A 26,232-nucleotide genomic window follows, 5' to 3' on the forward strand; every position below is an offset into this window, starting at 1 on the left:
CAGTGCGGCTATTTCTTGACCCGTAGGCCTTTCGCTTTTCTATCAGACCCCAAAGGGGTCAGGGCATAACAACTTTGAGGGTTCTTGACAAGTGTCAACAGTCCACAATAGCCACCCATCTGAACCAGAAAGTGAAGATTTGTATGTTCCATTCTGTACCATTTTATTAAATTGTTCTTCTCTGAAATTAATGTACTGTTGGCAATTGGTGAAACATGCAGCAGAGGGAATGCTAGGTGTATTCAAATTTTAAATATTAGCCAATACAGTTAGGGGGTCATTATGACCCCAGCAGTCGACGTAACTATGGAGGAAAGTACTGCCAACAGTCCGGAGCTACTTTTCTCCATATTAGAACATTGGCGGTTTGGCTGTAGCCCAACCGCCAATGTACCACAATGACCTCCGGTCTGGAGACTTCACTCTCCAGCCTGGCGGCAGTCACTTGCTCGCCTGTGGGGTTATGACCCCGCCTACCACCATGGTTTTCGTGGCATCCTTACCGCCACGAAAACCATGGCGGTAGGCACTATCAGTGACAAGGAATTCCTTCCCTGTCACTGATGGGGGTCTCCCCCACCCCTCTCCCCCTCCACACATTTCACCTCCGCCCCACCTTCCTCTCCAGACCCCCCTACACGCCCCTTCATTCACACACGCACACATACACATACCCATTCCAACATTCATCCACGCATGGATACATCCATTCACACACACACACGCACACACTTACATACATACATGCACACATGCTTTCACACAACTCAACATACACGCACCCATACATGCACACACACACAACACGCAACACCCCCATACACTCAAGCACAGACATACACACACCCCACACACACACAACACCCCCCTCCCCTGTCGGAGCACCCGACTTACCTGTCGTCAGGGGGTCCTCCGGGAGGAGACGGAACAGGGCGCTGCTGCCAGCAGCAGCGTCCGCCAGCAGAACACCGACAGGCCGTATTATTTTCATAATACGTCTGGCGGTGGTCTACTGGTGTAGCAGCGCCATCTTACTGCCATTCGCTGGCATGGCCACAGTCGGATTTCCGGCATCCTTCTGGCAGAAATCCGGCTGTGGTCATAATCCGGCAGATGGCTGGTAGCCGCGGCAACTGTCTTTTGGCAGCCGTCGCTGTGGCAGTAGGTTATGTTTCAAAAGATAATATGTGGAGGTATGAGACAAACCCTAAACAAAGCATTAATGCCTTGTACCTACCAATGTCATGTACCCCAAACAGATTTGAAATAAATGCTGTCTTTACAATAGTCATAATCTTTTAGGGATAGCTGGGAAATAAAAGAATCTGAATAAATCAAGTTAATTTGTGTCAGCATATTCTTTTTAGGCAGAGAAGGTGTAAGCCTATAATAGAATGAAACTGGATTTGTAGGGAAAAATAAGCAAATGTTTGTTTTCCAACTACCAATAGGTGGTGTCAGGCTGTGTTCCCAATGTGTATAATTTAAAAACATGTGGAGTACTAGCTCTGTGTAAATAGTGCTGTACATAATTATGGTAGCAAAACATTTTACTAATAATTTGAAGAATGTAAATACGAATCTTCATTTTCAAATATTGCATTTAATACTAATTCAGATATCACATTAGAAACAGTCACAACATTCCATTCATCAGAAATGGAACCTGAGATAATAACATCATCCACAGCATACCATCATGGACAGGAAATGCAGTAATGTTCACAAGGGACAAGTCTGGTCGGATTGTATGCAAAGAAGAATTGACGTAGGCACCTCAGTTACCAGTTCTGGAGTTGGATGATCTGGAAGATAATGTCCATTCAAGAGCAGAAAGAAAACTGTAACAAATCCAGTCCAGATGAAGAGAAAGAACAATGAAAGAACAATCCAGAGGTATGACCATGAAGTAATCAGCTAACTCTGTTTTAACCAGAACTTCACTGCATGTGCACCATGGAAAATGGTATGCAAAGAACTTGAAAAAAATCATCATCAATGTTGACAAAGTAACTAGAGGCAGTCTGTGGACCTCATTCGGCAAAGGAGAACAAGTAGATACTTACATAGGCAGTTGACAATAAACAGCTTCATTGCCAGTAGAAAACTGTAAACTCACATCAGAGACATATCGTGCATTGACATTAGCAACAGGCGCAAGTGAAAGTTCAGCATCTGAAGCTCCAAGCCAGGGAGTATTAAGATGTGGACAACTTAACACATGTAGAGGAATCTCTTTCAGGGTAGGGAGAGGAGAAAGGGAACTACCCAGATACCCTTGTGGTATATTATGTAGAATTGGCAACATGATGTAACTGGATTCAATCACTGGAAACTTGTTGTTTCTGTTTACAATGAGCAAGCGGTAGCAAAATTACAGTTTGAGTACCTTGAACATCAAGGACAGGCAGCAGTGCATGGTAGGACAGGCCAAATTATTTCTTGCCTGCAATCTTCTACGTGTCTAGGTGCCCAACTTTAGAAATCCAGCCAGAATTACTGGTTGCTCCTTCACTTCTTCAGTCCCAGAACATTTAGAAGTTAATTATGAATGCTCATCTCTTGTCTTGTATTCCTGTAAAACACTGAAATGTTCAGTGATGTCAAAGGGCACATCTTTTGCCACTGTGCCAGGGTTAGCAGGATCTGCAACAATCATTTTGACACTGAATAGCACTTCGTAGGAATCTGACCACCCAAAGATCTCCTAGGCAGACTGTTTAAGACTCTCTTAACTCCATATAGGTGATGGATCCAACTGTGACCTGGACCTATTACTCTAGCTTCTATGTTTTAACTTGTACATAGTCATTAGTCGGTCTCGTCTCCAGAAACTCTTGAAGAGTCTGGTGAACTATTGTAGCCTCTACAGCTATGTTGAGCTGAGTTTTTGTCCACATTTTTGTGGCATATTTATCAGAAAACCCTATCACTTTCTTTTTAAGTTGTGGTTATTGTTGTTCAAGTTTCTCTTCCTTTTTATAATGAGATCAGAGGACCATTGTGAGTCCATTTCTGGTTTTACATACTCTTCATGTCTGCATTTGCTTCATCCCCCTCTCTCTGACTGCCTGTTTATTGAGTTCTGAGAGTAACAAGAACGGTGTGTATCAGAATATTGATACACATCTGGCAGTTTAAGTGTATCATTGTTTACGTAGGTTATAACGTTTTTTGGAAGACTCTGGTTGTGGAGATCCAGTCCATGTTTTAGTTTTATCCATATATTTTATTTCTAGTCCTTTTTAGAAGACTCGGGTGTCTGCTTGCTCATCTCTGTATCAGATTTTCTTTTAAGTTGTAGCTTACTAGGCCATCATGACCTATAGCTGTAATGGTCTCACAAATAATTTTAGGTAACTCCTATTACTGATCCGCAATGGGAACTAATGGGAGGTGTTGGCATATCACCAAAGAAGCCGCCTCCCCTTTAATAATGCTTACAATTATTGAGGATACTGTGTGAAAGTTGTCAATATGTTTTATTACCAAGTCCAGGACAGGGGCCATCCATGTTCATTTTGAATTTGCTTAACATTTCAGGCAAAACATCAGTTGATGGGGGTACCATGTGTAATGGTATAAAATTGGCAGCAAAGATGTGGCAGAAATTTCAAATGGGGAAACAATACCAAGTGGTAAACACATAACGGGAATTCTAAATTTATCTTGGGGTCCCCTATGGGGAAACCCTTCTTCATGCCAATTTGTTTTTCGTGCAATTCAAAATGGACTTTCTTTCTGTTTGGTAGAGATCTTACCAGTTATGGCATTAATAGTAAATAGACTAACTGCAGGCACAGCTAACTGTGGCTGCCCAGTTTGAAGAGCTCTTGCTGGGTTAGTAGTTAAGGTACACATAACAAACTGCATTGGAAGTCTATAAAATCTAACCAAGTGGTTTAGAAGAGCAAGCATATTAGCCTGATTTAATTGTTGTGCATTTGTATATGGTATATAGCTTGCTAATGCTGGCCAAGTTGCCCCTTCATCTTAGAGGACCCAGTCCTACATTGGAAGTGTATGTGGGATGGTGCCTTGGAACCAATTTTGATGTTGGTGGTAAGTTAGTGATATTTCTAAATTTTCATTAGGTCTATATGCAGCTGGAAATAGAGTTGCAGTGGATGTGTGAAATGTGCATTAATAGGCATTGATTGAAGGAAAATGAACCCAGGATAAAAAAAACAACTTTGCATCTATAAGGTTTATGTGCCTCAATTGTGAAGGTAAAATCTCCACCACCTTTGGCGAGCCCATGTGCAGTAAACTGAGCAATAACAGCCTGTCTGCAATTAACAGAAATATTCACTGCTTGCACCATATTTAATTAATGGAATTCAAAGGAAGGAAACACTATAAGGGGTAATCCTTTTAAAAGTTCAAGCTTGAAAAACCTACAGAGATAAATCGGTGCTTCCTATGAAGGCTGAGGAGATTAAATATTTATCACCCTGGGCGTCTCAGTATAGAGATGATGATGAAAGCCATGGGCACATGCAAGAAAATTACTCAAGAGACCAATTAAGTTGATAGCAAAATTAGGACTTTGGTGGAACCATGTCATACAGTTTCTACAAGTTTAGTAGGACTGTGTATTAGGTAAAAAAGAACATCAACATATTGAGACTTAGGGCCTGATTTAGATCTCAGAGGATGGAATACTCCGTCACAAATGTGACGGACATTCGATCTGCCGTATTACAATCTCAATAGGATCTAATGGGATCGTTGTACGGTGGACGGGATAGTCCCCTCCCCCAAGATCTAGATCAGGCCCTTGGTCTGCTTATATCATCAGTAAAGACTTTTTTGTTTGGCTAGCTCACAGTACCACATCTAAACCCCTAACCTGATCAGGGCAATAGATGTTATTGGTAACCTTGAACACAACCACTCTGATTCCAAAGGATTGAATGGAAACAGATCTAACCCTCTTGTTTGTTACTTTTGCATGCCCAAGGTATCAACAAGAAAGATATGTCAATAGATTTTCAAATGTTTAATGAAGAGATTGCATTCTTGTAAATAAATACATGAGCTGCGATGATGATACAGATGAAGCACATCATTGTAATAACATTATTAGAATGGTGAAAAATACAAACAATTCAACCTTGTAATTGTTACTAATTTTACTATTCTCCTATTATTCTCCTAATACCTATACTAAAGAGAGCATAGCAGGAGTACCCTCTGTCAGATCTGTTGGAATATTCTAACCTCCATACTTTGATATTCTCTGTCAGGAATCCAGTCTCAGTTCATTCACAAATGTGCCCATGCAGGCTATTTTCCTCCCCAGGATGAAGGTCAAAGTTAGCAGGGTAGCATCACAGTCACAGCACACAGGGGTTCCGAGATAACATCATTATGAAGTGCTCCTCTAACCGAGTGTAGCATGGATGCTGTTTATATAACAAAGCACTGTCCTTATCACACTGTGGCAGAGGTGCAGAACAGTTCATTAGTGTGTCTAGAATAGGAGAGATGTCTCCAACGAGCACAGAAAATAAAACAAGGGCATTGTGTTTTGATTGACAGAGAAACATGCCAATTTAAAAAGGAAACCTAAAATGGAGAGTAAACGCGGGCTCTACAACACCACTGTGACTGAGCACAATTCAGGTAGGAGGGACCAGAGTGAAAATGAAATAAAAATGAAATAATATATCAGAATTATCAGGGGTCCTGGCTCCATAATATCTAACAACAATTTAGAAGGTAGCATATAATTATGTATATATTCAGAGGAAAGAGCTACCCCATTAAATGCTCAACCATTTAACTCCTGATGTAGTGTACCACACAGTGTCCTATGTACCAGGAGTCAAAAGGGACACCTAGAACTTTAACTTTAAGAACCCCTCCAACACAGAACCTACTTTAAAAAGTCCTCAAGGGCTCCATGATTTGAGATGTCTATAGAACAGACAAAAGAAAAGGAAATATGTTGGGCTCCAGCCATCTATATTGACATATTGGTAAGAGCACATTGAGGAAGGAGTGAGGGTAAATTTTTTGACTGGCACCAGCTAGGTCACGTGGTGCCTCTGGAGAGATTTTCCATAAAACAATGGTTCTCATTTATGATACATGTATACTGAATGAATTAAAAGGAAAATCACATTAATAACACAGTAGTAGGATGAAATTAGAATGGGCCAACCCTATGGTATAGCACAATGAGTGAGGCCAAACACAATTGTTAAATTCTCAATCAATATATTGTTTCAAATAATTGTAAAAATGTACAATGTCCCAAGTGAAACGGAACCCACAGTAACACAAATAGTGAACAAATAGTATTCATAAGGAAAACAAAACAAAAATAGTTTTCCAAAATCCAACAAACGATCTAAATTACTAGTATGAATGCATATCGGACCCAATTAAAATTCAAGGGTCAAAATGCAAGGTTCATTTTACCTCAGTTGATGACGTTTCAACCTTCTAACGAATATGGAGTCTCTTCAGGACCAAGAGATACATGGGACACCTAAAATCAAGGACATAAATAAACAAGTAAAGTGAATGACCACTCTAGGCACTTTACCACGGCTAACTAGTGCTAAAATGCCCTCTCCCGAAAAAAATGGCAACATTGGCTCATACCCAATTGGCATATTTAAGTTACTTATAAGTCCCTAGTAAAGTGCACTAGATGTGCCCAGGGCCTGTCAATTATATGCTACTAGTGGGTCCGCAGCACTGGTTGTGCCACCCATATAAGTAGCTCCCTAACCATGTCTCAGGCCTGCCACTGCAAGGACTGTGTGGGCAGTTTCACTGCCACTGTGACTTGGCATTTAAAAGTACTTGCCAAGCCTTGAACTCCCCTTTTTCCACTTATAAGTCACCCCTAAGGTAGACCCTAGGTGACCCATAGGGCAGGGTGATATGTAGGTAAAAGGCAGGACATATACCTGTGTGTTTTATATGTCCTGGTAGGGGAAAACTCCTAAATTCATTTTCCACTACTATGAGGCCTGCTCCTTTCATAGGATAGCATTAGGGCTACCCTCATATACTGTTTGAGTGGTAGATTCTGATCTTAAACGAGTAACAAGGTCATCTTTAGTATGGCCAGAATGGTAATACAAAATCCTGCTGACTGGTGAAGTTGGATTTAATATTACTATTCTAGAAATGCCACTTTTAGAAAATGAGCATTTCTTTACACTTACAATCCTTCTGTGCCTTACAGCCTGTCTCCAATCCACATCTCGCTGAGCTGATTGACAGCTCCCTTGTGCATTTCACCCAGACAACCACAAACACAGGATGCTCAGTCACACCTGCACACATCTGAATACTGAATGGGTCTTCCTGGGCTGGAAGGGTGGAGGCCCTGAAACTTACATTTCAAAGGACAGTGGCCTGCCCTCACTCTATGGTCTGCCAAACCCCCTATTGGGACACTGGCAGACAGGGTTGTACTGAAAAGGAATCTTGTGCACTTCAAAACCACTCTTTGAAGTTTCCCCCACTTCAAAGGCATTTTTGGATATATATACTGGGTCCCTGACCCCACCAACTCAGACACTTCTTGATCAAGACACTTCTTGGGACAGACACTTCTGGACCTGAACATGCAACCTGTCAAGAGGAACTGCCTGGCTGCCCAAAGGACTCAGCTGGACTGCTTTGCTGTGAAGGACTTGCCCTGCTGTTGCCCTGCTGCTCTGCTACTCTGCTGCCCTGCTACCCTGCTGCTCTGCTGCCCTCTGACTCTGCTAAGAAGTTCTCTCCAAGGACTTGGATTGAGCTTGCCTCCTGTTTTCTGAAGTCTCAAGGCCAAAAAGACTTCATCTCTTCAAGGAACTCCTTGTGTGTCAAACATCGACTCACAGCCTGCCGGAAAAGCTGCACAGTCATTTTGCGACGGAGAACTCTCTGCACAGCCAAACCGGAATGATGCAGCCCGACTTCCTGAGTGAATATTCAATGCAGTGCATGCCTTGCAACAGAAGATTCATCGCACAGCCCTACCGGATCGACGCACAGCTGAACCGGAATGATGCAGCCCGATTCCCAGAGTGGCACCCGACGCAGAACCTGCTGTGCAACAGAAAATTCAATGCATCGCCACACCGGATCGACGCAATACCTGTGACTTCATCTTGCATGCCGAGGATTTCCCTGCATCGTCCCTTGGAGTCCAAAGACCATAGAACCCGAAAAGGATTCAAGCCGTCACGCCAGACCGACGCAAAGCCCTTGCTGCGTGGAAAAGAATTGACGCATCATCTGTGTGTGCCCGGAGAGACCGACACACACCTGCCCTTTTTTTACGCATCTCCTCCTCTGCAGTCTTCGTGCGGTTAATTTTGACGCATACCAGGTACTTTGTGCTTGGAAGAGATAATTGTTGCTTTTAAGAACTTAAGACTCTATGGTGGTCATTACAACCCTGGTGGACGGTGTTAAAGGTGGGGTAATACCGCAAACTGGGCGGCGGATAAAAAAAGGGAATTATGACCCAGGCGGAAACCGCCAACAAAGACAGCCACTTTAACACACCGCCCGCCACGGCGGTACAGACAAGCAGCGCGGCGGTCACCGCCAACAGACAGGCAGAAGACAATGTACCGCCCATAGTATCACAACCCGCCAATCCGCCACCTTTTCCGGGGCGGATTCACCGTGGATAAAAACACGGCAGAAACAGCTTTTGCAATGGGAAAACGCTCACCTGAACACATCCCACGAGGAACGAGGACTCCATGAACCCGGAACTCCAAATACTCCCTGCCCTTGTCTTTCTGCTCCTCTACGACCATCATCTACGTAGGCGCCGAAGACAACAGTGAGTACTGCACCTACGACTTGGGGGAGGGGGGAGGCAAAAGTTAGGGGGACACCCACCAAACACCCCCACCCCCACCCCCAACCTCGCATAATACAACATACACACCAATGCATCCACAAAAATCACAGTAACAACCCACAATCCCCCAGGAAGAGTGAAAAGACAAAGCGAAATCCGTTCAAACATTGTAATGTTGCAATATACATGTCTTACAAAAATATACAGATATATACGAAATTCAGTCAGAAATATATACATTACGAGAAGTAGTGCAGATATGTACATAACAATGTCCGTGCACCAACAGTCCAAAAATGCATGGGCGAGGCCCACAAAAGATACCTGACCACAATCGGAGAGAACACTGCCGGGCATCAGATAGAAATACTACAGGCACCTCAGGGGGAAGGGAAGGGAGGGCACCTCAGCCGGATTACTGCAAAGCCAGATTCACGACGGGGCTCCATGCCCATTGATGTATCCTGGGGAGTGCAAAGCCACAGTCTCTCAAGTCTCTACAGTGGGTGGGGTGCCCACCGTGCCATCCTGGGGAGTGCAAAGCCACAATCTCTCAAGTCTCTACAGTGGGTGGGGTGCCCACCGTGCCATCCTGGGGAGTGCAAAGCCACCGTCTCTCAAGTCAATAACATTCTCCACTGGTTCTGGGGGGGGACTGGTGCCCAGAGTGCTTCATCCTGTGCAGGACTGAGGTAGTGGATGCATCTCTCCACTGGTTCTGGAGGGGGACTGGTGCCCAGAACGGATGAGTCTCCCCGTGAAAGTTCCTGTCCTGTCACTGTCCCAGCTGCACATGGGATAAGGATGCCTGATGTGGCGGTCTATTCATTCCTACCCAGTGCTTGCCCTGTTCAGCGGTCTTCAACATGTCGGTCTTTGCCCTGTTCAGCGGTGCTTTGCCATGGCGGTCTTTGCCCTGTTCAGCGGTCTTCAGCATGGCGGTCTTTGCCCTGTTCAGCGGTGCATTGCCATGGCGGTCTTTGCCCTGTTCAGCGGTGCTTTGCCATGGTGGTCTTTGCCCTGTTCAGCGGTGCTTTGCCATGGCGGTCTCTGGACTGTTCAGCGGTGCTTTGCCATGGCGGTCTTTGCTCTGTTCAGCGGTGCTTTGCCATGGCGGTCTTTGCCCTGTTCAGCGGTGCTTTGCCATGGCGGTCTTTGCCCTGTTCAGCGGTCTTCAACATGGTGGTCTTTGCCCTGTTCAGCAGTGCTTTGCCATGGCGGTCTTTGCCCTGTTCAGCGGTGCTTTGCCATGGCGGTCTTTGCCCTGTTCAGCGGTGCTTTGCCATGGCGGTCTCTAGACTGTTCAGTGGTGCTTTGCCATGGCAGTCTCTGGACTGTTCAGCGGTGCTTTGCCATGGCGGTCTTTGCCCTTTTCAGCGGTGCTTTGCCATGGCGGTCTTTGCCCTGCTCAGCGGTGCTTTGCCATGGCGGTCTCTGGACTGTTCAACCGTGCTTTGCCATGGCGGTCTCTGGACTGTTCAGCGATGCTTTGCCATGGCGGTCTCTGGACTGTTCAGCGGTGCTTTGCCATGGCGGTCTCTGGACTGTTCAGCGGTGCTTTGCCATGGCGGTCTTTGCCCTGTTTAGCGGTGCTTTGCCATGGCGGTCTCTGGACTGTTCAGCGGTGCTTTGCCATGGTGGTCTCTGGACTGTTCAGCGGTGCTTTGCCATGGCGGTCTCTGGACTGTTCAGTGGTGCTTTTTCATGGCGGTCTTTGCCCTGTTCAGCGGTCTTCAGCATGGCGGTCTTTGCCCTGTTCAGCGGTGCTTTGCCATGGCGGTCTTTGCCCTGTTCAGCGGTGCTTTGCCATGGTGGTCTTTGCCCTGTTCAGCGGTGCTTTGCCATGGCGGTCTCTGGACTGTTCAGCGGTGCTTTGCCATGGCGGTCTTTGCCCTGTTCAGCGGTGCTTTGCCATGGCGGTCTTTGCCCTGTTCAGCGGTGCTTTGCCATGGCGGTCTTTGCCCTGTTCAGCGGTCTTCAACATGTCGGTCTTTGCCCTGTTCAGAGGTGCTTTGCCATGGCGGTCTTTGCCCTGTTCAGCGGTCTTCAACATGGTGGTCTTTGCCCTGTTCAGCAGTGCTTTGCCATGGCGGTCTTTGCCCTGTTCAGCGGTGCTTTGCCATGGCGGTCTTTGCCCTGTTCAGCGGTGCTTTGCCATGGCGGTCTCTAGACTGTTCAGTGGTGCTTTGCCATGGCAGTCTCTGGACTGTTCAGCAGTGCTTTGCCATGGCGGTCTTTGCCCTTTTCAGCGGTGCTTTGCCATGGCGGTCTTTGCCCTGTTCAGCGGTGCTTTGCCATGGCGGTCTCTGGACTGTTCAACGGTGCTTTGCCATGGCGGTCTCTGGACTGTTCAGCAGTGCTTTGCCATGGCGGTCTCTGTACTGTTCAGCGGTGCTTTGCCATGGCGGTCTTTGCCCTGTTTAGCGGTGCTTTGCCATGGCGGTCTCTGGACTGTTCAGCGGTGCTTTGCCATGGTGGTCTCTGGACTGTTCAGCGGTGCTTTGCCATGGCGGTCTCTGGACTGTTCAGTGGTGCTTTGCCATGGCGGTCTTTGCCCTGTTCAGCGGTCTTCGAACATGGCGGTCCTTGCCCTGTTCAGCGGTGCTTTGCCATGGCGGTCTTTGCCCTGTTCAGCGGTCTTCAACATGGCGGTCTTTGCCCTGTTCAGCGGTGCTTTGCCATGGCGGTCTTTGCCCTGTTCAGCGGTCTTCACCATGGCGGTCTTTGCCCTGTTCAGCGGTGCTTTGCCATGGCGGTTCTGGTACGGACATTGGTGTGTGGCATGACGCTCCCTTCACTGGGCATTGGTGTGTGGCATGACGTTCCCTACACTGGGCATTGGAGTGTGGCATGATGTTCCATCATAGCCCACCTGGGCTGTGGCAGCCAGGGCCCTCCTGGGCACTGACTCCGGCGGTGGCGGTGGTCTCCTGACCAGTGACGATACTTGGGCCCTCCTGGGCTGTGACTCCGGCGGTGGTCTCCTGACCAGTGACGATACTTGGGCCCTCCAAGGCTGTGACTCCGGCGGTGGTCTCCTGACCAGTGACGATACTTGGGCCCTCCTGGGCAATGACTCTGGCGGTGGTCTCCTGACCAGTGACGATACTTGGGCCCTCCTGGGCAGTGACTCTGGCGGTGGACTTGGGCCCTCCTGGGCTGTGACTCTGGCGGTGGTCTCCTGACCAGTGACGATACTTGGGCCTTCCTGACCAGTGACTCTGGCGGTGGTCTCCTGACCAGTGATGATACTTGGGCCCTCCTGGGCTGTGACTCTGGTGGTGGTCTCCTGACCAGTGACGATACTTGGGCCCTCCTGGGCAGTGACTCTGGCGGTGGTCTCCTGACCAGTGACAATACTTGGTCCCTCCTGGGCTGTGACTCCGGCCGTGGTCTCCTGACCAGTGACTCTGGCGGTGGTCTCCTGACCAGTGACGATACTTGGGCCCTCCTGGGCTGTGACTCTGGCGGTGGTCTCCTGACCAGTGACGATACTTGTGCCCTCCTGGGCAATGACTCCGGCGGTGGCGGTGGTCTCCTGACCAGTGACGATACTTGGGCCCTCCTGGGCAATGACTCCAGCGGTGGCGGGGGTCTCCTGACCAGTGATGACGGTGCTGGCGGTTGTGTCTCGACCGCCGGGAATGATGGCGCCCTTCTCCGCTGTGACACACACAACAGGCTGGGCAGACTTCCTCTGGCCCTTCCCCACCTTTGGTGGAGTCACAGCTGAATCTCCATTCCCCTTGGAACCCATGTGAGTTGTTTTCCCACCAGGAGTCTTCACACGGTCCCGTCGTCCACTCTCCAATTTTAGAGCCTTTACAGGGGGTGGGCTGCCAGTGCCTTGGCTCCGGGTCACACTGCCTGCCCTGGTGGCCAGTGCACTCCACAAACCTTGAACAGGCACCACTGGTATTGGAGGCTTTTTGGCTGAGGCGCTGCGACTGGACTGATGAATTGGAGGGGGGGTGCAAAAAGGTCAACTTTACAGAGGGACAGTTTCTGACGTACACTGGGATGGGTAGTTGGAGGGGGTCTGGGAGTGGAGGAAGAGGAGGTGGTTGTCGGAGGTGTCACTTTAGCTGTTTTGGGTGCAGGTGCAGGTACTGGAGGCTGTCGTGAGGTGGATGGATGTTGGGTGTGTGGGTGCCCGCGTTTGTCTACTTTAGGAGGGGGCGTCACAGACACACTGGGAGATGACACAGGGGACGTGTAAATGGCAGTGGAGGTGGTGAGTGCAGGTGAGCGGCTTGTGGTGCTGGGTCTCCTTGTGTGATTCATGGTGCCTGTAGATGTGGTGCATGCAGGTGTGTGTGTAGACGAGACTGGGAGGGAGGAGGGAGAAGAGGAGGAGGGGTACACAGTGGAGGCAGTGAATGTTGCTGTGTCTGTACGTGGGTGAGGCTTGCGTGAGTGCCTGTGGGTTGTGTGGTGCCTATGTTTGCTTGAGCTACTTGTGTGTGCTGACTTGTGTGCATGCTGGTCTGTAGGTGTGCTTGGGATGGGCTGGGGTACAGGAGATTGGGTCTGGGTGGAGGAGGTTGGAGGGGGGAGGCTGGACACAGGGAAAATGGCTGCCATCAGTGCTGAGGCCAGAGATTGCAGGGTTCGCTGAAGGACAGCCTGACCAGAATGAATGCCCTCCAGGAATGCATTACCGTGTTGCAACTCTCGTTCTACACCCTGGATGGCATTCACAATGGTAGACTGCCCAACAGTGAGTGACTTGAGGAGGTCAATGGCCTCCTCACTGATGGCAGCAGGGGTGACTGGGGCAGGGCCTGAGGTGCCTGGGGCGAAGGTGATGCCCACCCTCCTGGGTGAGCGGGCACGGGACGAACGCTGAGGGGCTGCTGGGAGGGCGGTGCTGGTAGGGGAGGTGGCGGCTGTACCTGCGGAAGTGGGGCGCACAGATGGTGCCGCCACCACAAGGGAGCCCCCATCGGCGAATAAGTCCGTGTCCCTGTTTGGTGATCAGGTGGCCGACGTGAAGCTCCCCTCGCCCTCCGTCCCACTGGTGCATTCAGAGTCCGTGGTGTGGCCCTCCATGGCCATGTGGGATGCAGCTCCCTCGTGCTCCGGTGCCACTGTACCTCCGCCTGATGATGCTGATGTACAAAAGGACAGGGAGAGCAGAAAAAGGGGGGGACAGAATAAAGAGAGTTTTAGTGCATGGCATACCACTACCGTTGGCGGACAAGACAGACACAGCAGCCCCCTGCATTTTGCTGTGCTCCTGCCCTCTGCACATGCAATCTCTGGGATATGGCCTACATGGCAATGGTGGACATCTGCACACATGGATGCCACAGGGGCAACTATACCTGTACTTGGCACTCTGCTGAGGTGGGGTAGAGTGCCACATGGCCTGCATTACGGAGGGGCCTTGCCTACCGAACTCGCCCTGGCCTAGGGACACCCACAGCCCACCTCCCCCACCCAGACACCTCCACTGCGCGCAAAGTCATCAGAATGAGAGTGTACTCACCCCCTTGTGTCTGCTGTGATGCCCTCAAGCGCCCATCCAACTCAGGGTAGGCCACCACCAGGATCCGGAACATCAGGGGGGTCATGGTGCGACGGGCACCCCTCCCACGTTGGGAGGCCATCCTCAGCTGAGCCTCTGCCGTCTTCTTGCTGCAGGGGCGAATGTCCTCCCATCTTTTCCGGCAGTGGGTGCCCCGTCTCTGGTGGGCCCCCAGGGTCCGGACCTCCTTGGCGATGGCACGCCAAATGTCCCTCTTCTGGTGGGCGCTGACCTACATGACATGCACAAGGAAAGATGATCAGTCATTACCAACTCCACCGTCGATGTGAGTGGCCCCCCCCCCTACTCTGGCCATGTGGCCCATTCATTCCCATGCATTAATATTCTATGAACTCTGCCCCCTTCCCTCTTCCAACCAGCCCTCTTCACCCAGGCCTAGCCCATACAACGTGCTCCCTGTGTACTAACCTGTTGGTCTGGAGGACCGTAGAGTAGCGTGTACTGGGGGAGGACCCCGTCTACCAGTTTCTCCAACTCCTGTGCAGTGAAGGCAGGTGCCCTTTCCCCAGACGCAGCAGCCATCGTCGCTTCCAGACCGAGGGCACAGCAGCACTTGCAGTGTAGGTCCTCTCCTGTCGAAGGTCAGGTATCTAGTGATTGAACAGATAGAAAATGGCGGTGACGTCCGCGGCGGTCCACATCATCACTGCCGGCGCACCTGTTCATTGGCTCCTGGGACCCATAGGGTCCAATGTTGACCAATGCAGCATTGCACCGCAGTCTACGACCGCCTACCGCGATGGTGTGCAACGCCAGCGCAGTTACCCCACAATCCCATTGTCCCAGTTTACAGGTCAGGCATCCGCCATTTCAGGGGCCCACATGGCTTCATTTACCTCTGCGTCACACATAGCTAGGCCTACACTCAACACACATACAGGAAGGGTTTTGTGAGTGGTGTAGTCTTGTGTGTAACTGTGGGTACATACCTGGAGGAATAATGACTGATTCGTCGCTGTTGTCCTTCGTAGGCACCGTCAGCTGGGACATGTGAGAAGATGGCGGAATCCTCCGGTGTACCGACCGCTGGTGGACCTGTTGACAATGGAAGAGCGACATGTCATCGTCACCTACCGGTTTGACCGTGACACAATCCAGGAACTATGTACCCAGTTGGAGCCAGACCTCATGTCACCAATCCGCCATCCAACTGGAATCCCCCTCGACGTGCAGGTGCTGTCAGTGCTCCATTTCCTTGCAAGTGGGTCTTTTCAGACAACAGTGGCCATGGCATCAGGGATGTCCCAGCCTATGTTTTCCAACGTGCTGTCCAGAGTGTTGTCTGCCCTGCTGAAACACGTAAGGAGATACATCATTTTCCCTGAGGTGGCAGATTTGCCTACACTGAAAGGTGACTTCTATGCCCTTGGACATATCCCCAACGTCATAGGTGCCATTGATGGGACCCATGTAGCTCTGGTTCCCCCCCACAGGACTGAACAGGTGTAGAGGAACAGGAAGAGTTATCATTCTATGAATGTACAGATGGTCTGTTTGGCAGACCAGTACATCTCCCAGGTAAATGCTATGTTCCCTGGCTCAGTGCATGACGCCTACATCCTGCAGAATAGCAGCATCCCTGATATGATGGGTCAACTCCAGAGGCACCGTGTATGGCTATTGGGGGACTATGGTTACCCCAACCTTTCCTGGCTATTGACCCCAGTGAGGAATCCCAGGACCAGGGCAGAGGAACGGTACAATGAGGCCCATGGGCGGACTAGGAGGGTGATCGAACGTACCTTCGGCCTCCTGAAGGCCAGGTTCAGGTGCCTCCATATGACAGGTGGATCCCTATTCTACTCACCGAAGAAGGTGTGCCAGATCATCATCGCCTGCTCCATGCTTCATAATTTGGCTTTGCGACCCAAGGTGCCTTTTCTGCAGGAGGATGATCCAGATGACAGTGTTGTAGCAGCAGTTGAGCCTGTGGAGCCTGTGGACAGTAATGAGGAGGAAGCTGAGGAAGAAGACAACGACAACAGAGAGTCAGTCATACAGCAATATTTCCAGTGACACACAGGTGAGAACATTTTCATGTTTAACATTACATTAACTTTCACACGTCTACCTCTATCCTGTCTGTCGATTTCAACCAGTATTTGGTAACTGAGTTGTACCTTTCCATTACAGTTTCACAGGTGTGGTTACCAACGTGTCATCTGCTTGCATCCTTCAAGGACTTGTGATGTGTGACATAGGTATGTTAGCCTTACAATAGGAAACGCATTATGACACTGTCATTGATAATACATATTTACTAAATCACAGACTAACTCAATATTGTTTTGTGTTTTAAGGGTGTTTATTGAAGTGCTCAGAAATGGGAGGGGGTTGTAAAATGAGGATGGGTGATGGTGGAGGAATGTCCATGGCAGAGTCCAGTCTATTAGTCTCACAGGTGCACTGCCCATCTGGGCATAGGAAGTGGAGCTGGGGCAGTTTAAGTATGGACAGGGTAACAAGATGGGACAGTGGGAGGACAAACAGGGTGGTCTCATTTCCTGGCGGGGGTCTTGCCATCTTGCTCTGTCCTGTTCCTGGATCTCAGGGACCGCTTGTGTGGTGGTTGTCCATCTGCAGGGGGTGGGGTGCTGGTGTGGTGGTCCTGTGGCGGGGCATCCTGTCCACTAGCGCCGGCGGAGGTGGTGGGCAGTTCATCATCCTGGCTAGTGTCAGGGGCCCCTTGGAGTGCCACGGTGTCCCTCAAGGTCTGCTGTATGTCCTTCAGCACCCCTACGATGGTGCCCAAGGCGGAGCTGATGGTCCTGAGCTCCTCCCTGAACCCCAAATACTGTTCCTCCTGCAGGCGCAGGGTCTCCTGCAACTTGTCCAGGACCGTCGCCATTGTCTCCTGGGAGTGGTGGTATGCTCCCATGATGGAGGATAGGGCCTCGTGGAGAGTGGGTTCCCTTGGCCTGTCCGCCCCCTGTCGCAAAGCAGCCCTCCCAGTTCCCCTGTGTTCCTGTGCCTCCGTCCCCTGGACCGTGTGCCCACTACCACTGCCCCCAGGTCCCTGTTGTTGTTGGGGTGGTGGGTTATCCTGGGTTCCCTGTAGTGGTGGACACACCGCTGATTGACCTGTCCTGGGTAGGGAAGTTTGGGCCTGCTGGGTGGGTGCTGTGCTGGTGTTACCAGAGGGTGGAAGGTCGGTGTTGGGCTGTGCCTGTGCAAGGGGAACCGACTGTCCCGAGGCCCACGATGGTCCGGGCTGGTCATCAGGATCCAGTAGGGCAGAGCTGCTATCGTCACTGTGGGCCTCTTCTGGGGGTGGAGTGGTGTTGTCTGGACCCTCTGGTGTGGTGATGGTCCTTCGGGTTCCTGCAGGGGCATAAGAGCATGATTATTGCATGTGTGTGTGTAATGGTGTGCAATGGGTGCGTGAGCGTGTACCCCAGTGCAAGCATTCCTGTTTGGGAGCTTGTGTGATGGTGGTTTAGGGGGTTGTATGGGTATGTGCAGTGGGCATGCTTTAGTGCTGGGTGTCCATGCTTAGTTGTGTCATGCAGGGCTTGGTGTTGGGATGTGTGGTTTGTGTTATTAGTACATTAGTGAGGAGTTGGAGTGATAGGGGAGGGTGTGAGGGTGGGGGTGTGTGATAGCATGCAGGTAGGGTGGGGGATATGATAGTTAAGATTTGACTTACCAGTGTCCCATCCTCCACCGACTCCTGCGAGGCCCTCTGGATGCATGATGGTCAAGACTTGCTCCTCCCATGTTGTTAGTTGTGGGGGAGGAGGTGGGGGTCTGCCGCCAGTCCGCTGAACCGCGATGTTGTGCCTGGAGACCGTTGAACGCACCTTCCCCCGTAGGTCGTTCCACCTCTTCCTGATGTCCTCCCTATTTCTTGGATGCTGTCCCACGGCATTGACCCTGTCCACGATTATTCGCCATAGCTCCATCTTCCTGGCTATTGATGTGTGCTGTACCTGTGAGCCAAATAGCTGTGGCTCTACCCGGATGATTTCCTCCACCATGACCCTGAGCTCCTCCTCGGAGAAGCGGGGGTGTCTTTGGCGTGACATGGGGTGGTGTGTGTGATGTATGGGGTGGTATGAGTGTTGATGTGTGTGGTGATGTGTAGTGGTGTGTGGTGTTTTGTGCGTGGATGTGGGTTGGGTGATGGTGTTGTGTGCCTCTGTATGGTGGTGTTGTCTTGGCTGTGCAGTCTCTCTGGCCTTCTCTCGGTAATTGTGGTCGTAGGGGTTTGTGTGTGATGTGGGTGTGTGTTTTCTATTGTGTTGGGTGTGTGGGAGTGGTGTTTGTATGTGTATCAGGTGTGTGTATTTGGAATTGTCCAATGTGGCGGTGTTTTGGAGATGTGTGTGTATTTTGAGCGCGGCAGTGTGTACCGCAAATGGAATACCGCGGTTGAAAGACCGCCGCGTGGATTCGTGGGTCGTAATAGCATGGGTGTGTTTCTGTTGGCGTGACGGTGGAGGATTTGTTATCGCCAGTTTATCACTGACCTTTGGTGTGGCGGACTTGTGTGTGTGTCTGAATTTCGGCGGATTCCGAGCTGTGGGTCATAATAGATGTGGCGGTATTCCGCGGCCGCGGCGGTGTATTGGCGGTCTTCTGCACGGCGGTAAGCGCCTTTAACGCCAATGTTGTAATGACCCACAATTTATCATTTCAAAAGTGATATTTCTATTTGTACTTTTGACTTGCATTTAATTAGATAAATATCTTATATTTTTCTAACCCTGTGTGGTGCCTTTTTGTAGTGTTCTCACTGTGTTATTGCATGATGTATTGCGCAAATACTTTACACATTGCCTTCTAAGTTAAGCCTGGCTGCTCAGTGCCAAGCTACCAGAGGGTGGGCACAGGATAATTTGGATTGTCTGTGACTTACCCTTACTAGAGTGAGGGTCCTTGGTTGGATGGGGGTTAACCTGACTGCCAACCAAAGACCCCAATTCTAACAGTGGCTATACAGACAGATGAGAATTATTTGGTCCAAAAGGTGCGGTTGAAGTGGTAAAAGATCCACCTGATGAATTGCAATGAAAACAAGGAAAATGAGGGCACCCTAACACAAATGCTGTATATTTAACAAGTATTTACAAGGGGGACCCTGCTAGAGCACTGTATGAAGAAAAGACGAATAGCACTCAGTGCAAATACAATATTTAGTGTAATGCTGAGATGAAGACCACTGGGGGCGGGAGTAATAACTGACCCTCAAGCAAGAGGAATCAATATCCTATTCACAATAATGGCAGCCGGGAGTTCAAATGATTAGGAAATAATGCTCTTGACACTTAACAGCTGTCAGTGGCCTCTGTTGGATACTGTCCTTATGGACAGAGTTCTCCCTGGGTTGGGGACAGAAGTCCGACCCAAGGAGTGGAACCAGCCACATCACTTTGTTAGCTATGATGGTACTGTCTACCTACTGGGAACACATTAAAGTTAGGAGCTTCACAGGTGGGGTCCACAGATGAGGAGAAGGGTTCCCCTGGGTCAGTTCAGTGGCCCTAGAGAGTATAGACAGAGGAGCCTCACTGAGTTCAGAAAGGCATAGAACTGGCAAGTGCCCCTGCAGTAGTGGGCCATTGTCCATGTTCTATTGCCTTAAGCAGGGAAGTCCATCAGAGTATTGATTAGCCTACCCTGGCTTTAGGCTGGAAGGGGGATATATGGAAATGGCCTTTCTGCAGGGGCACCCCCAAACTTTTTTCCTTCCTCCTCCTCCTCTTTTTCTGACCTCATTTTTGTTGGCTTTACGACTCTGGGCACTTTCCCACTGCTAATTAGTGCTAAAATGCACAGACTGTGGCCATATAAGGATTAAAATGAAACAGTCTGCCACTGTGTGATTGAAGTATGCCTGATCAGCAGAATCGAAGAGGGAAGAGTGCATATACCTTACCCCGTATTTCAGAATCCAGCCTCAAGGTGCCCGGAGTTTTCTAGCTCAAGATATAATTGAACAGTAGTCAAGTAAATGAACACATATTTGAAATGACTTAATCAATCACAAGGAACTGGAAAACCAAAGCAGAGTCCAAGGAACATCACCCAATTAGGAGGGCTGTTGTGCCGCATGCATATAATCATGTGACCAATATCAATATACACAAAAGGCAATAAAGCCAGTCCATGAAGGCAGGAGGGGAGATTTCATGTGGCCTTATTTTTGTCCATTTGAAAGTTCTAGTAGAGTCAAACGGGAACCAATGTGATACCTCTGTAAGCCGAAAGCGGACTAGGGCCTGATTATGATCTTGATGAACGCGATACTCCATCACAAATGTGGCGGATATCCCGTCCACCATATTAAAAGTTTCATTATTTCCTATGGAACTTGTAACATGACGGACGGGATATCCGGCATGTTTGTGACGGAGTATCCCATCCACCAAGATCGTAATCAGGCCCTCAGTCAGTCAGTCTGGCCACATATGAATACCATTCCTCCGTCATATTTAATCCTTGGTCTGTAGAATTGCAGTGTTCTGACCACTTCACCTCTATCTTTTTGAGGATGCACTCGAGATCTCCACCATTTGCTGGAATTGAAGCAGTATCAATTACTTGCCATCTGAAGTCATCTGCTATATGATTCTTTTCTAGGAAGTGAGACTCTAAAGGAGCATAGGAGGTTAGGCACCTCATAGAGAAAGTATTGAGTTGAGAAAATGGATCAATGAGGTAATGCCTGGCAAGTAAGGGAAAATGTGTATTTTGGTGTGGTAAGCCCAATAATCAAGCACCTTAGGCCCCATTTTTGTGCAATAAACATTTTTGGTTGCTGTTTATTGCACGCAATTAACTTCAAACCCTGCATCTCAGAATGTGTCAGGTGCAATAAGTAATTATTGCACCTTTTACAGGACCGCATGTAATGGGGGCATTATCCTGATAATTCACTGTATTCAGCAGATATTTCCCCGTCCTTCGTTCCACAGCTAATAAGCCTTCCTTCCTTTAATGAAGCGTCTGTAAATCTTAAGCTACTTTGCGGACATGTCCAAGGAGAACGTGCCAAAGTAGACAATAACTGAGCCAAAGATTACTTCGCTGGAAGAATTAATAAAGAATTGTTCTGAAAGGGACATTCCCATTAAAGGTCAGATAGAATTTCCTGGGCCAACTTCCTTGAGGAAAGTGTGTCTGGAACTTTGCCAAACCGGTTTCTCAGCTGACATCCATGTAATAAAATATTTATTGAAAGACAATGATTAACCTTGCCATGAGGAGTCACAATATGCCCTCTGTGGTAGCACACAGACATAACTTCAGTTTCCCTTTATGGTACGTTGCCCATGCGTATCAGGTGGTTCTATGTCCAAGTCTTGATCTTTCATGTGACAAAAAATGCATTTGAGAGCTAAAGAGTTCCTTTGCATCTCGGGGACCAATTGATCAATTTACCATACTGTAACTGTTTGAAAATGGTTATCTTGGTACTGGAGAACTGCCTCTCTTATAACATGTCGTGATTGTTAGCTTTGGGGATGGTATATTGATCTAGAAACCAGAAATCCTTTGCTGAATCTATTTCGGAGAGAGGAAATGAAGCCTTTAAAAACCTTCATAACTCTTAATATTGACGAATTTGAATGAGAGAGAGGTTAAGACCTGCACACAGTACTAATTTACAGCTGTTCGGAGCTCTACATTTTGGAGAACTTAGCAATTTTCAGCTCTTTATCAAGGACATTTTCCTCATATTGAAGTGCAATGAGTAAACAATCTTGGAGGGTGAAAGAAGAATTGTACTAACCATTCTGAAAAACATCGTGCAAACCTTGCGCATCTCTCACAGAACAAGGCACCTATTTATGTCATTTTTACACAGTACAAAAGACTATACAGGAACCCAGAAAACATTAATACTGGCACCAAAGCACACAAACAAACAGTCATACATAAACTTGTGAAGCAAGGAGGGCGCAGTGATATACAGTCAGGGAACACAAGGCTGTATGTCCATTGAAAGCATGTGTAACAGTGGATGTACTCTATCGGGGAAGACATTGATGTACACATGCTTTGGAGTGACATCTTCTGTCAATACTGTTTATCCTAGCCTTTAGCAATTTGCATACTGAAATTGTTAACATCTTCCTTTGAAGAGCAAACACACTTTAAACTAATTAAAACTACTAGAATGGGAAACTATATCGCTTAAAAGACCAGCACTGCTAGAAGGGGCGTTTGACAGAAACGCAACATAGAGATGTAAAAATAAGGCGCAAAGGTCTTAGAGTCATTTTTTGCCCTGGAACGCCTACCTTGCATCTCATTAACACAAGGTAGGTTTCCATGGTAAAAAATGACTCAAACTCCATGAATTTGGCGGTAGACGGGTCTAGCGCCAAAGTATAAATATGGAGTTAAGTTTGCGCTGGATTTGCCTAGAAAACAAATGACGCAAATCCGGCGCAAACAGAGTATTAATATGGGCCTAAGTGCATTCTGTGCTTAAGTTCTAGCATGGATCATGTATGCTCTTCATAGTGGTGAGATTCTGTGTGTTGTCTTTCAAAGCAGTGAGATATGCAACCACAGTAGCAGTAGCTTACTGGGATGAAGGTGAGTAATAGTGTACATTTAGTTGAGGGATCATTTGTGCCATCATCGAGGTGGTTGTAAAGCCAGACTGGCAGAGTATTCATATCAGTTTGTTTGGTATTTTAGCCAGTTGCTCTTGTTTAGTGGGTGCTCTTCCTCTTTGCTCTTCCTCTTCTGTGGATGCTCTGGCTTTTAAAAGCCACAACTCAGCATTCCAATCACAAGTGTGATGGTGGTAATATGGACAGTGGTGCTTATAGTAAAGAAATGCAATATTGACAGTAGCTTGGATCAGGCAGTGATTCGAAGACATCGCGGTGAATCTCTGTCGTCGTATTTGACTAACCCTTTTTCTGGACTGAAATGTGGATGCTAGCTTAAAACTGCTTCAAAGGAGTATAACTAAAGAAATGGATTAAAAGTCATAAAGTGGAATTTTTGTTTACAACGTCTGCCATCAAAAACTGTAAAGCAGCAAACCATTCTAAACCTCTGGAAGAGCAAATGCATTATTTTAATTTATACTCTTGTGCAAAAATGATGCACGGGAGGGGGAGGGCCTTACAAAAATGACTCTAAACCAGTTTAGAGTCATTTGTTAACGCCTGGGTCAGGGCAGGCGTAAAGGGACCTGTGGGCTAATTTCCATGGTCTCTGACCATGGAAGCAGTCCACAGGTGCCCTTCCCTGCCCCCAGAGGCACCCCCTGCCACCCTCACCCACCCCTGGAGGACACCCATGGATGGGGGGACCCATCTACGTTAAATAGAGGTAAGTATTTATTTTTTATTTTTGAAAGTGGCATAGAGGGTCCTAACTTGGGTCCCCCTACATGCCACTGTGCCCAGTGGCCATGCCAGGGGGACATAAGTCCCCTGGGCATGGCCATTGGGCAGGGGGACATGACTCCTGTCTTTGCTAAGGCAGGAGTCATTTCCGTGGGGGTTGTGCATCAAAAAATGACGCTAGTGAGGTTTGAGTCAATATTTTTGATTCTAACCTGACTTGCACCATTCTTTGACGCACAACCCCCATTCTTCCCTACGCCTCCGCTGCCCCGTTAGACTAATTTATTTTGGCGCAGACCAGGCCGCAGCGCCGGCTAACGTCATTCCATAAATAAGGCACCCGGCTGGCATGTTGGAATGGAGTTAGTTGGCGGTAAACTTTTTGGCGGAAATCTGCACTAGCACTGATTTGCGTCAAAAAGTACAAATATGGGCCTTAGTTCTGAAAAGTATTTTCCACAAGAAGCTCGTTAGCACCAGTCGTCTTTGTAGTTTAACACAAAGGTCTTCATTATGAGTGGACACTTAGGGCCAGATGTAGGTAAGTAAAGTTTTGCGAGTTGCAAATTGCGAGTCATACCGACTCGCAATTTGCAACTCGCAAAATTTTATGCAGAAAGGCGTCTCAGACACCTTCTGCAACTCGCTATGGGGTCGCAAAGACCCACCTCATGAATATTAATGAGGTGGGTCGCAAATTGCGACCCCATAGCGAGTCCCTGCACTCACAGGGATGGTGGCCTGCTGGAGACAGCAGACCTCCATGTCTGTGACTGCTTTTTTAATAAAGCAGTTTTTTTTTTTAATTGCAGCCCATTTTCCTTAAAGGAAAACGAGTTGCAATTCAAAAAAATAATGAAACCATTTGGTTTCATTTTTTCAGAGTAGGCACTGCCTGCTCTGAAAAAATATTTTCTGCAACATTCACAAAGGGGAAGGGGTCCCCATGGAGACCCCTTCCCGTTTGCGCATGAGTTACCACCCACTTCAAGTGGGTGGTAACTGCGTGTTGGTTTGCGACCGCATTCGCTGTCACAAAGCAACTCAGCATGGCGATGCAGTCGCAAATAGGAAGGGGACACCCCTTCCTATTTGCGAGTCGCATCCTCAAATTGCGAGTCGGTACCGACTCGCAATTTGAGGTTGTGCATCGTGATGGCCGTTTTGCATGTCGCAAACTGCATTTTTCGCAGTTTGCGATGTGCAAACCAGTTGCTACATCTGGCCCTAAATCCTGATAGAGCTTGTAATAGTAGTTACCAACATTAATGGAAACCCTGTTGGAATGATCAGATCCATGTTAACATTGTGGATCTGTTCACTTTCACCAAGAGATTTCAGCTGATGAAATAAGCCAAAACCCCCAAAGCTAATCCCCTGGCCAAAATTTCCCTGATAATTCCTCATTCGTTAGTGGACTTTCAGGGTCCAACTCGTAATGAGTCAGATTTTCATCTCCACTGGCTTTCTCATTAAAGCATTATCACCAATTCCATGGGTGTGGAAATAACAACAATTTTTCGGGCCATTCTCAATGAGGCTCTAAGTGGTCTTATTTATTTATTTAGTTCAGCGTGCTCATCAGCACTGAGATCCGCACCAAATGTAACTTTTAGGTCTACTCACAGATCCTTTGTTGAGGTTTTAGTCCCCCATCAGTGGACACTGCTGTTTGGCAATAAAATGTTTTGCCCAGGGTCAACTCACTGTATATAAGGTTCAGTACAACATGAACGTGCATGTATGTAATTCTTCAGTTGTCCATTTGGTATCCTATTGCTTTGTACCAGCTCTGTTCATTTCTTAAGTTTGCTCGCTGGTAACCTGAACTCCACTCCTAAAGGCTCCACTTGGTGGAATTTGCTAGCTCAATCTTCCACTTTTCTCCGACAAGCATAACCCAGGTTCAGTGGTGGTACCCTACTTGCAAAATAAAAAGATCATAGTAGTGTAGCAGACCTTCAAGATTGCCTTTCTGCCTACTTTAGGAATGTGTTAAAAATCTTGACAACTTCACACTCAGTGACACACCACGTAGGCATGGCTTTGTCAACATAAATCTATCCATCAAATTTAATGTTTTTGAGATAGAAATCCCCAAGTTATGAAGGCAACAGTCTTCCCTACCCCTTCCCCATCCCCTGTCCTTCCCCTCGGGCCAGGGTGCCAGATCCTAGGCCAACACCTCAGCCACAAAGTTGGCATGCGCGGTGGTACCTGCAACTCCCAGAGGATCAAAGGGGACACCCCTTAGACCAGGCAGTGTGCCACTGACCCCTGCAAAGGACCACACCATTCCGCCACCTGCCAAGGTGAAGAAGGGGCCAGCATGCAGCAAGACCAAGGAGCACAACCCACCCAGCAAGGCCTCCTCCAAAAGTCCAGCTGCCGGAGCCAAGGTCCCAGCAGCATTTGCCAAAGGTGAGGAAGGGGAAGAAAAGCCAAGCCAAGGCACTTCAGGCCTCAGAGGCTCCAGGTGATGGCCTGGTGCCCACCATCAGAACCGACAGCCCTGCCACCTGTACCACTGCCAGCAC

At 48.4% G+C, this 26,232-nt stretch overlaps 1 protein-coding gene across 5 annotated transcripts in view; it reads right to left on the reverse strand.

Annotated features, from left to right (window-relative positions):
* Window positions 1–26,232, reverse strand: part of LOC138299897 (polymeric immunoglobulin receptor-like) — a 232,668-nt gene that overhangs the window by 136,867 nt on the left and 69,569 nt on the right. For 2 of the 5 annotated variants that reach the window (XM_069238598.1, XM_069238597.1), the window contains exon 2: window positions 6,430–6,499. The exons of the other annotated variants lie outside the window; for them this stretch is intronic. The gene's annotated coding sequence lies outside the window, so the exon portion shown is untranslated. The remainder of the gene's footprint in view (window positions 1–6,429; window positions 6,500–26,232) is intronic. 5 annotated transcript variants of the gene reach the window in all.

Source organism: Pleurodeles waltl, chromosome 6, assembly GCF_031143425.1.
Source record: "Pleurodeles waltl isolate 20211129_DDA chromosome 6, aPleWal1.hap1.20221129, whole genome shotgun sequence".
Taxonomy (NCBI): Eukaryota; Metazoa; Chordata; class Amphibia; order Caudata; family Salamandridae; genus Pleurodeles; species Pleurodeles waltl.